General features: G+C 37.2%; 1 protein-coding gene across 1 annotated transcript in view; it reads right to left on the reverse strand.

Moving 5' to 3' along the window:
- The window catches only part of LOC150079926 (COMM domain-containing protein 9-like), a 64935-nt gene extending 57599 nt beyond the window's left edge, over positions 1-7336 (reverse strand). Inside the window, exon 1 of the mRNA XM_090382760.1 lies at positions 6889-7336. The gene's annotated coding sequence lies outside the window, so the exon portion shown is untranslated. The remainder of the gene's footprint in view (positions 1-6888) is intronic.
- Between the last annotated feature and the right edge of the window lie 2526 nt (positions 7337-9862).

Genomic DNA, 9862 nt, shown 5'->3' on the forward strand with positions numbered 1-9862 from the left:
ACAAAAAATCATTTTGATAATGCATACGACTGCATTTAACTGGGCTACGTCCGGCCAAGTGTATGCATATACAGTATACTGTCTATTATAGCTGAAGCACTGGATATGTTTGTTGCCATGCGCTCATTGGAGGAATGAATGGGTAATATGACCGATGTGCAGAAAAGAAATGCTCTCAGTTCGCGGAATTAAACTCGTTGCTTTTCGAGGAGAACGTGCCCTCGTGAGTAGCACATTGGTATACCCACCGTCCTCTCCTCCCCACCAAGTGGAAAAGACCTGGTGGAATTTTTATCAGTCTCTTTCACAACATGGCCGATTTAGTCGGTCTCAGACGAGAGTATCATGGTTTTTTCCCTTTAGGAAATTGCTTTTCGTCCAGCAAACATCAAATCTACCACAAAACACACGAATTTTACAGATAAAATAAATACAGCCTACTGCTGATGCGCCTAAAACCCTAGACCAGCCAACCAACAGAGGAGCTCGTTTTTTGTTATCAATTTACTAAATATATAATAATAATAATTATTATTATTATTATTAATTATTATTAATAATAATTATTATTATTATTAGTAGTAGCTTATACTGCACCAGCCAAAAAAAAAAAAAATTCCCGAGTTACCCTAAGAGAGAGAGAAGTAGAAAAGAATCACCAAGAAAGAGAAAAGATATCCAGCTCAGGACCCTGGGTGTGCCAAGCCCATACTCACCAGATGTGAGCCCCTGGGGCTATGGCCTTCACATCACGATCTAAGATAAGTGTTGCTATTTGTTTATTTTATTAAACCACAGAGGATCCGAGAAGTGCTGACTGTATTCCAATTTTTATTACAAAACAAAATAAGCAAAGTATTTAGCAACCAATGAGTGCTTTACTCGATAACAGATGTTTGTTTAAGTCAAGATGGAGTAAAGAAAATATAGTTAAAAGTCATAAATTTAAAAAAATTACATTTAGCTTTTTGAAAAGTTAAAAGTTTAATGTTATAAATAACTTGGCGTTAGAATTTATAAGAAGCAGACCATGTGTTCAGCAACATACAGCAATCCAGTTCCTTTCATTGCTTTTGTTTTTATTTGGTGATGGAGTGGGTAAACATGTCCTTGTATGTTGTTTACGAAATCAAATCATTTCCATTTATAGAATCCTTCTTTCGTGCGAACTGTTATTCCTGCTAGAGTAAACGGATGTACATATTCACTGCTCTCAACCACTAATGATAATACAAGCCAGTAAATTCGGTATTCTGGTCTCATATTTTTTAAAATTGGCTTCATAATTGTATGAAATATAACTGTATTGCAGTATGAAATATGTTACATTTATATAAGAAATTTTTAAAGAGAGGAAAATAATTTCCATTTTGTTATCAAACAAATAACGGGAAGTTTAAAATTAAGTAATATTTAATTAAATCATTTAAAATAACAATTTACATAATACGTACTGGTTCTCAAAAGCTAAGAAACAAACATAAAAATAAGAATATACTATTAAATATAAATGAAAACAGACTGAGTGGCCACTTTATTAGGTACACAACCGAGTTGCTTCCCTCTTACCCTAAGAACAGCAGGGATTCGTCGTAGTATGGCATGGACTGAAGGAGGTGTCAAAATCATGTCACAGAAATGCTGGTCCATGTCGACTCAACTGCTTCCAACAATTGTTACAAATTGGATGGTTGTAGACTTCTGCTTCAAAGAGCTCATTCCACCTCATCCCTCGGATGCTGAATTGGAATGAGATCGAGTGCTGGGAAGGCTACCTTGGCTGAATTTACTCTCATCTTCCTGGAACCAGTTCTGTACAATTCTGACCTTATGACATGGTACATTATCCAGTTGGACAAACCCATTCGTAGATGGATATACTGCAGCCATGAAGGAAGGTGCCTGCTCAAAAACAATATTCAGATAACCTGTAGCATCCAAATGTTGCCCCACTGGTATCAAAAGACCCAATGTACATCACCAAAAAACTCGCTACACTATTACACCGCCACAACAAATGACCTGCATTTTAATACCTGGTTCGATCTGGAATGAGATATGGCGAATACGGTCCTCCCATCTGCCTGAAACAGCAGGTACTGGAATTCGTCAGACAGACTGTGCAACGTTTTTCTAACCCTTCATTACGCAGTGTTGGTGTTCTTGAAGTTCCTATAACTTAGCTACGTGCTTTTTGCAGACAGGAATGGAACCCGGTTCGATAGTCGGTTACGATGTCCCAACAGTAACAAGGTACGATGAGTTGTTTTTTTTGAAATGCCTGTTTGGTTACTACTGTTGTCATAAGCGCACCCAGGGCGGGTAGGAGAGGGATAAAATCCCCATCCCCGTGAACCACATTTTGTGCGTTCCACACAAATGTGGAACGCAAAAAAGCCCCCCAAAAAAAACAATTTCTTGATCTCCATAGATTGTTATATTGCCCGTTCCCCTCCATCAGGGTTGCAGTTTCCGAGAGAGTCATATAGGCGCATCTGGCGTCGACTACATTGCCACTTTCAAAGTTGCTTAAGTGTTTCGTCTTTCCGATAATAGTCTAAGTTCCATATATACAGCATCCCAAGGTATCTATCTGCCCACGTGCTTTTTATCATATAGTACGAGCATGTGGTGCGGTTACTGAAGGAGCACTCCATTTCATGAAAAGGGCGTTCTTATTTAATGAAGTGGCCACTCGGATTTGAGCCAAATACGCTGTAAACAATGCGAACTGGGTAACCAGATAAATAGTCCTGATTTTGGAGCTTCAGTAATTTGTGTGATTATCCCTCGTAGTACCGATTTGAAAATTTTCTGCTTCAAAGAGATCATTCCACCTCATCCCTCGGGTGCTCAATTCGAATGAGATCGAGTGCTGGGAAGGCTACCTAGCTGAATTTACTCTCATCATCCTGGAACCAGTTCTGTACAATCCTGACCTTATGATATGGTACATTATCCAGTTGTTCTCGACAGCCATCATTGCGAATATATCTCAAATACACCATTTGGATGGTTCTTTGAGATGCAGAGCAATAGACAGAATGGAAGCAAGACAAAGTAAAGTTGAAACAGCCAGGTTGCTGAATATAACTCGCCGTATTGCAAGCAGATCGTGGAATCAGTTTAAAACATGCACACGTCGCTCGAAGACTGTCCGAAGTCATTCTCGTGTAAGCTCAACGCAAGAAGACCGTTATTTTACTCTAGCTGCTAGTCATCATAGAGACAACAGCAGGAAACTTGCTTCAGAGTTGCTAGATCGACAGGAGAGCTTGTATCCAGGCATGTCGTCTATGGATGGCTTCATGAAAGAGGTCTTATGCATGGCAACCAGCCATGCATAAGTGTTTCCTAGCAGTGCTTCTTCTTCATATACGAAAAAGTCCGTTTAAATTTATGCTGATGAATGGTTGGCCGGTTGTTGTAGGGTTTTAAGCGCAACAGCAACTTAGGCCATATTGCACGCATATAATGTTTGTAAATTGTGTGTGTTCTGTGGTCGATTTTCTGTTTGCAGAACGAAAAACCCGAGTTTCCGGAAAATAAACAATGGTACCCTCGCATGAGACTGACTAACTCAGCCACGTTGTGAAAAAGGCCCATAAAAATTCCTCACGTCATCGACGGGGCTTTAACTCACATCTTTTCCACCCGGTGTGGGAGAGGACGGCGATTCTACGAACTGTGTTACCCACGAGGGTGACGATTTGAAGTGTATTAATAAATACAATAAAAACATTTCTTAATATCCATGATTTTTGAAATTAAAAAGAAAGGATATTAATCAGATTTCTGTGTATGTACAAAACAGTGATTACAGATTAATGAGATTATCCTTTATAAGTGTTTCAAAGATCCTTATTAATTTTGTAAACTTGTAATTTCAAGATAAAGTCAACATTTCAACCGTCCTTTGTGAAACGGTTTCCACCCTACTGAAGCTACAGGCCAACACATAACAATTCCGACTCATATACTAGAACTCCAAGTTCTAGGGGTTGTCTGTGAAACGGCTAGTTAGCAGAATATAAGAGATCAACCACACCATGTTTAGATCATTCTTCTCTTTCTTGCTTTCTTGGTGATTCCCTTCTACTTCTGACTCTCTCTCTCTCTCAGGGTAACGCAGGAATTTATTTATTTATTTTATTATTATTATTTTTTTTTTTTTGGCTGGTGCAGCATAAGCCTCAGGCTTCCTTGAATCATATGGCAAATAATAGTAATAATAATAACAAACAAATTTAATAAAACATATATACATATTATTGAATAAAATATACCCAGGGTGACCAATTTATATGCGTACATAAATGATGAACACTCCTACTATATTGCATTTCTTTCATTTTTTTTACAATTATTCAGAAAATGATTACTATTCTGTACCTTTACAGATAACAACCATATTCATAAACTGTAACATCCATAATTAAGTACAGCTTATTATTATTATTATTATTATTATTATTATTAGCCATATAGTGCAAGGAAGCCTGAGGCTTATGCTGCACCAGCTAAAATAAATTTCCGAGTTACCCTGAGAGAGAGAGAGAGAGAGAGAGAGAAAGAGAGAGAGAGAGAGAGAGAAGTAGAAGGGAATCACCAAGAAAGAGAAGAATAATGATATTCAGCTCAGGATCCTGGGTGTGCCAAGTCCATACTCAGCAGATGTGAGCCCCTGGGGGGCTCACATCTTAACCAACTGCCCTTTCTCTCATTTATAAATCTCAATCATACTAATTTATGCAAATTTACAGATACGCATATTATTGTAATGTAAATTTATTGCCCTCCTGTTCTAATATTCTGCATCTCTTGGCTTATTAAGTGTTTCTTGTTTGAAAAAATTTTGGAACTTACGTTAGCCCTTAACCTTGCTTGAGAGCGATATGACGCGTTTCCATTTACGCTGGCTGGATTCGATTATTTCCTCTCTGATTGACGAAAATGTTTTTGCAACTACTTTCTTGAGCACCAATCTTTCTTCATTTCGAAGGTCTTTTTTTTTTTTTTTTTTTTTTTTTGTTAGTTGTTGGCGCATCGGCTTCTGTGGCCATAATGCACCTCCCAAAGTTTTTGCATTTTACTCTGATCGAAGCCCGAGGCGGGATTCGAACCCGCGACCTTTGGGTTGCTAAACAGGCACTTTACCCACCTGGCTAGCCCGGTCGGCCCGAAGGTCTTCATTCAGATTATCTTTAATTATAAATTGTTTTATTTCCCACTACTATTATGCTCTACCCCCCCCCTGAATACGCTCTGATTTACAATACTTCGAAACTATTTCTATAACTTATTATAGCTGTATATTGTTGATACTTGGCTTGCTCAAGGCAGGATCGAATCCTAAGACTACAAGCGCAGTTTCCTACATGAACTGCAACGTGTAATATTGTCTTGGAGGTCCGATCAAAACCAGCCGCTAGCCGAGTGCCACATTAAAATTCAGGTACTCCCTGGATGATATTCGACCTTCCACTGGAGTATCAACGGACCCAGTCCGTTGATATTCCAGTCCGTGCCAACGAAGCATTTCCCATACCATGATACCACCTCCAGAATCTTGGGTTGTCTTAAAAAGGCAAGCAGGGTACATCGCTTCGTGAGGTTCTCACCACGCTCTCTGCCTACTATCAGTGCAAAACAAAATGTATTGTGATTTGTCTGACCACATGAATTTTTTCCATTGTCCAATCACGAAATTTTGGCACCACTGCAAATGGATTTTTCTGTTTATCTCTGAAACAAATGGCGTCCGAATAGACAGGAGACTGCCAATACCCAATTTCTTCATTTCATGGTAGGGGTCTTAAAAAGGGCAGTTCCGGGCTTGATTGAATTCAGATATTTGCTGCACACTGGATGTCCAATTTTTCCTTACAGGCTTCCTTAGAGTACGACGACTTCGGTCTTGAAGTATTGTTTTTTTGCCACATTTACGCCTTTGAGATGCAGAAGAACCGCTTGCTTTCCAATCATTAAAAACTTTTGAGGTGTATGCCTTTGAGAACCAAGTTATGTCTTTCGTTTATTGAACCGTGGCTCCAGCTAAACGTGCACTCCCGGTAGGGTCTTTTTTAAAAGTCTGATAGATCACGTGTTTCCCTCATTCTGGCTTCGGATTACTGTAATCGAACAGTGTGTTCAGTCTGTACTCAACGAGCCAACATGTCATCACCCCATGTCACAGTTTTCATTGCATCTATTTGCATTTTAATTAAATTAATTAATTTTCTGCTTATACTCCGAGACGACCACATGGTCAGAGGAGGTCACAAGACATTTCTTCTGTCTGTGTCTTAATACAAAGGCTCATATTTTTTTCACCATTGTGCGTATATAGTAATGTATTTCATTGTTTTATTTACTCCTAGCAATCGTGTCCATTGTCCCCTTTTCAACAAAAGGGACCACACCCTAAACTAGGGTAGGGTAAATCAGACGATGATCGCCTCTATTGTCTTAACTCACGCGTAAGCTTAATTTCCGGTCACTTTCGACTCAATGTTCGTCTGATCCCATGTTTCGGTGTATGCATTTCTATACAGGGTTGGTCGCACCTGGTGATCTTGCCCCCCCCTCCCCTTTCAGCTCTATTGTATTTACTATTTACTTCAGCTTAAATATTTCTACTCCTTTTGTTTCAACCAGCGAAACTGTGGGAAAGCATTCACTTCCCATGTAGGATTTTCTTCGGTTCCCCAGTATATTCCACGCTTACCTTTTTATTATAACTGTTATACATATATATTATTTAAAAATATATTACTCGATAGTAATATTTTTTTTTACAATTTTACAAATTCTACTGCTTTTTCTGCATTTAATTCAAATAATAATAATATTATTAATTTTATCTGTAAGAGTGTACTGTTACAATACCTGGAGTTCCAGAATTACTGTACATTTATTTTCGAATATGTCACGTTCAGCGTGAGACGCGCAAGCTTACTCATCGTCGTCTCAGTCAAACAACCTTTCTTATCTAACCTTGAAAGTATTTTCTCGTGTACTTATTTCCTTCTTTATTTCTGAACATATCGGCACGTTTATAAACCACTTACTCTAAGAAAAGTTATGGTTCCATTAGCTGGGTGAAAATAAAATCGAGACACTCCATCAAAAGCACTTATTTTCGACGAGACTTCTGGCAGACGAACAGGCGTATGGGTTTTCTCGTAAGTCAAGTTTTCGTGGCGTCATTCGAAATTTATTTACGTCGCGTTCTTTTACGACAAAATTTAACTTCTTACCTGTATTAGCGTCTACTTCTCGAAAACATCTTAAGTCAACGTTGGGTCTAAGGAAAGCATCCTACTTACCAAGTAGTTCCCAATGTATTAATGCGCAAGGAAAAATATTTCCGCAGTAAGGGTAATATTATTTATTTATTATTAATATTATTTAATATGTAATATTATTTATTTATTATTAATATTATTTAATATGTAATATTATTTATTTATTATTAATATTATTTAATATGTAATATTATTTATTATAAATAAATAATATTATAATTTATAATATATATAATAAATAATATTATAAATAAATTAATTTTATTGCGTAATATTATTTATTTATTATTATTAATTTTTATTTATTATTTAGTGTGTGTAATAAGCCTATCAATCAAAGGTCATCAATAATATTCGCTATGCCGATGATACAGTTATCATTGCAGGAAGTGATTCTGATCTTCAAACACTCATGGAAATACAGTAGTTAATGCAGAAAGTAATAAGATGGGTCTTCGGATAAATCACTGTAAGACTATTTGGATGGTAGTTGGCCCCAAGAATTACACAAATCTCACACTTATGGTCAATGGGAGACTGACTGAAAAAGTTAACAGTTATGTCTATTTAGGAAGATAAATTAATGACAAAGGGAATGATTCAACTGAAATTACAAGAAGAGTTGAAATAGCAAGATCAGCCTTTTGCAAAATGAAAGGCGTTTTATGTAATCTGCAATTGGATACATCTTCGACTAAGCGTAATGGAGTGCTACGTCTGGTACACACTACTTTATGGTTGCGAAACACTTTGACTGAAACAGGCACATTGATCACTTAGTCCAGACTGCTGTATTGTCTGTATGCGTGTCTCAGGAACTTTATTTGCGAGACTTGGACATTAAAGAAAGAAACAAACAAGAAATTGAAGGCATTCGAGATGTACACGTATAGAAGAAGAATACGTATTCCATGGACAGCTAAAGTTACAAATGTGGAAGTGAAGTGTTGAGATCAGTCGGCATCGTTATTTACGGAAATGACGTGTGACGTCCTTTTGGATATGACGTACCAAATCAATATGTACAGCAGAAATTATGTCATTTGACATTATTTTTGGAAATGATGTACAAAATCAAAGTTAGTGAGTTAGCCAAGTAGTAGGTCGAGTTTGGAATTATCCTTAGGAAAGCCAAATTGTTTTCAGTATAGCTGTTAATGTATTTTTTGGAATGAACTTGCCCGGGGGTAACTATTATTGTTATTATTATTATTAGCTATATGTTGCAAGGAAGCCTGAGGCTTATGCTGCACCAGCCAAACAAAAAAAAAAAAAAAAAAAAAAAAAATCCCGAGTTACACTGAGAGGGAGAGAGAGAGAGAGAGAGAGAGAGAGAGCCCATACTCACCAGATGTGAGCTCTCAGGGTGTATCTTTACATATGTATTTGAAAGCTACCATCAAAGAGTCTCTCGTTCTCAATCTCATTATCTTTATTGCTACGTAAAGGAGATGACACGGAGTAACACTGCATCGGTTAGATCGTATGAGCTCGCTCGTTGCCATCATGAACGGAGTCACACGAAATTCTCTCTAAATAGCAAGTGGTCCTTGAGTGGACTGGGTTCAACCCGTGACTGCTAAATATGATTAATGTTTGTATAGATAATTTATTGTAAAATCCACTGACCTGGTGGTTGTGCCGGAGTATAAACAAGAACATAATCGACTGTCTTACTTGGTAGATCCATTTTGAGCCTGAAAATTCCTGCAAATGGACATGATAAAAACTGCTAACTAAACCATTACGTTTAAAATTTCGGAAAACTGGGACATTTATGCATCTTGAAAAGAAACTGGTCATCCCCATTAAAACACAAAATAACAATAAAACCAATACAGTACTAACTTTGGAATTATATTGAGAAACACATTTTCTTTTTTTTTTTTTTTTTTTTCAATTTTTCAGTAAAGAAGTCGAAGAAGAATCGAACTGCAAGTGGTTACCAACAATTTCCATATTAAAAATCTAAATAAGTGGTATATACAGCATAACACCTATAATGGATTTTCAGTAAACCATATTGGACAGCATAAATATAAAAGGAAATATTTATATCAATATATAAATGAATCGAGCACGTATTACATCATGATATTGGTCCGACGTGGCGCCAGGTCTGGGTCATCAGACAATAGATGTTTACCCACATATTTATTAGTTTACGTCCTTTGAAAAACAACTATCAAAACTACTTGATGAAACCGTAGTGGTATTAGCTCTCAGTCAAGCTATTGTTTTTTTATTCCTTGTTCATGTTTTTTATTCGCTTTTGGTGATATATAGTGGAAACGGATAATAGCACAAATCAGATAACCACACATATTCTCTATGCCCTCTGAACTAAACCCGGTAAATTAGTTGGTTAGCCATACCTGAAAAGCACTTTATGCTCTGCGAATGGCCAAACTGCCAGGTCATAAACCCCAGAGAATCAGGTTTTGTCGTCCAAAGGAGGGCAAGTGGTAAGTGGCACCCACTGCTAGTCAGGTCACTCTTTGTATGAGAATAACTTGTGTTAAATTAGCCCTAATGCAACTCAGAACATGTGTCAG

The sequence above is a fragment of the Mastigoproctus giganteus genome, chromosome 10, assembly GCF_048544385.1.
Source record: "Mastigoproctus giganteus isolate SK-2022 chromosome 10, ASM4854438v1, whole genome shotgun sequence".
NCBI lineage: Eukaryota > Metazoa > Arthropoda > Arachnida > Uropygi > Thelyphonidae > Mastigoproctus > Mastigoproctus giganteus.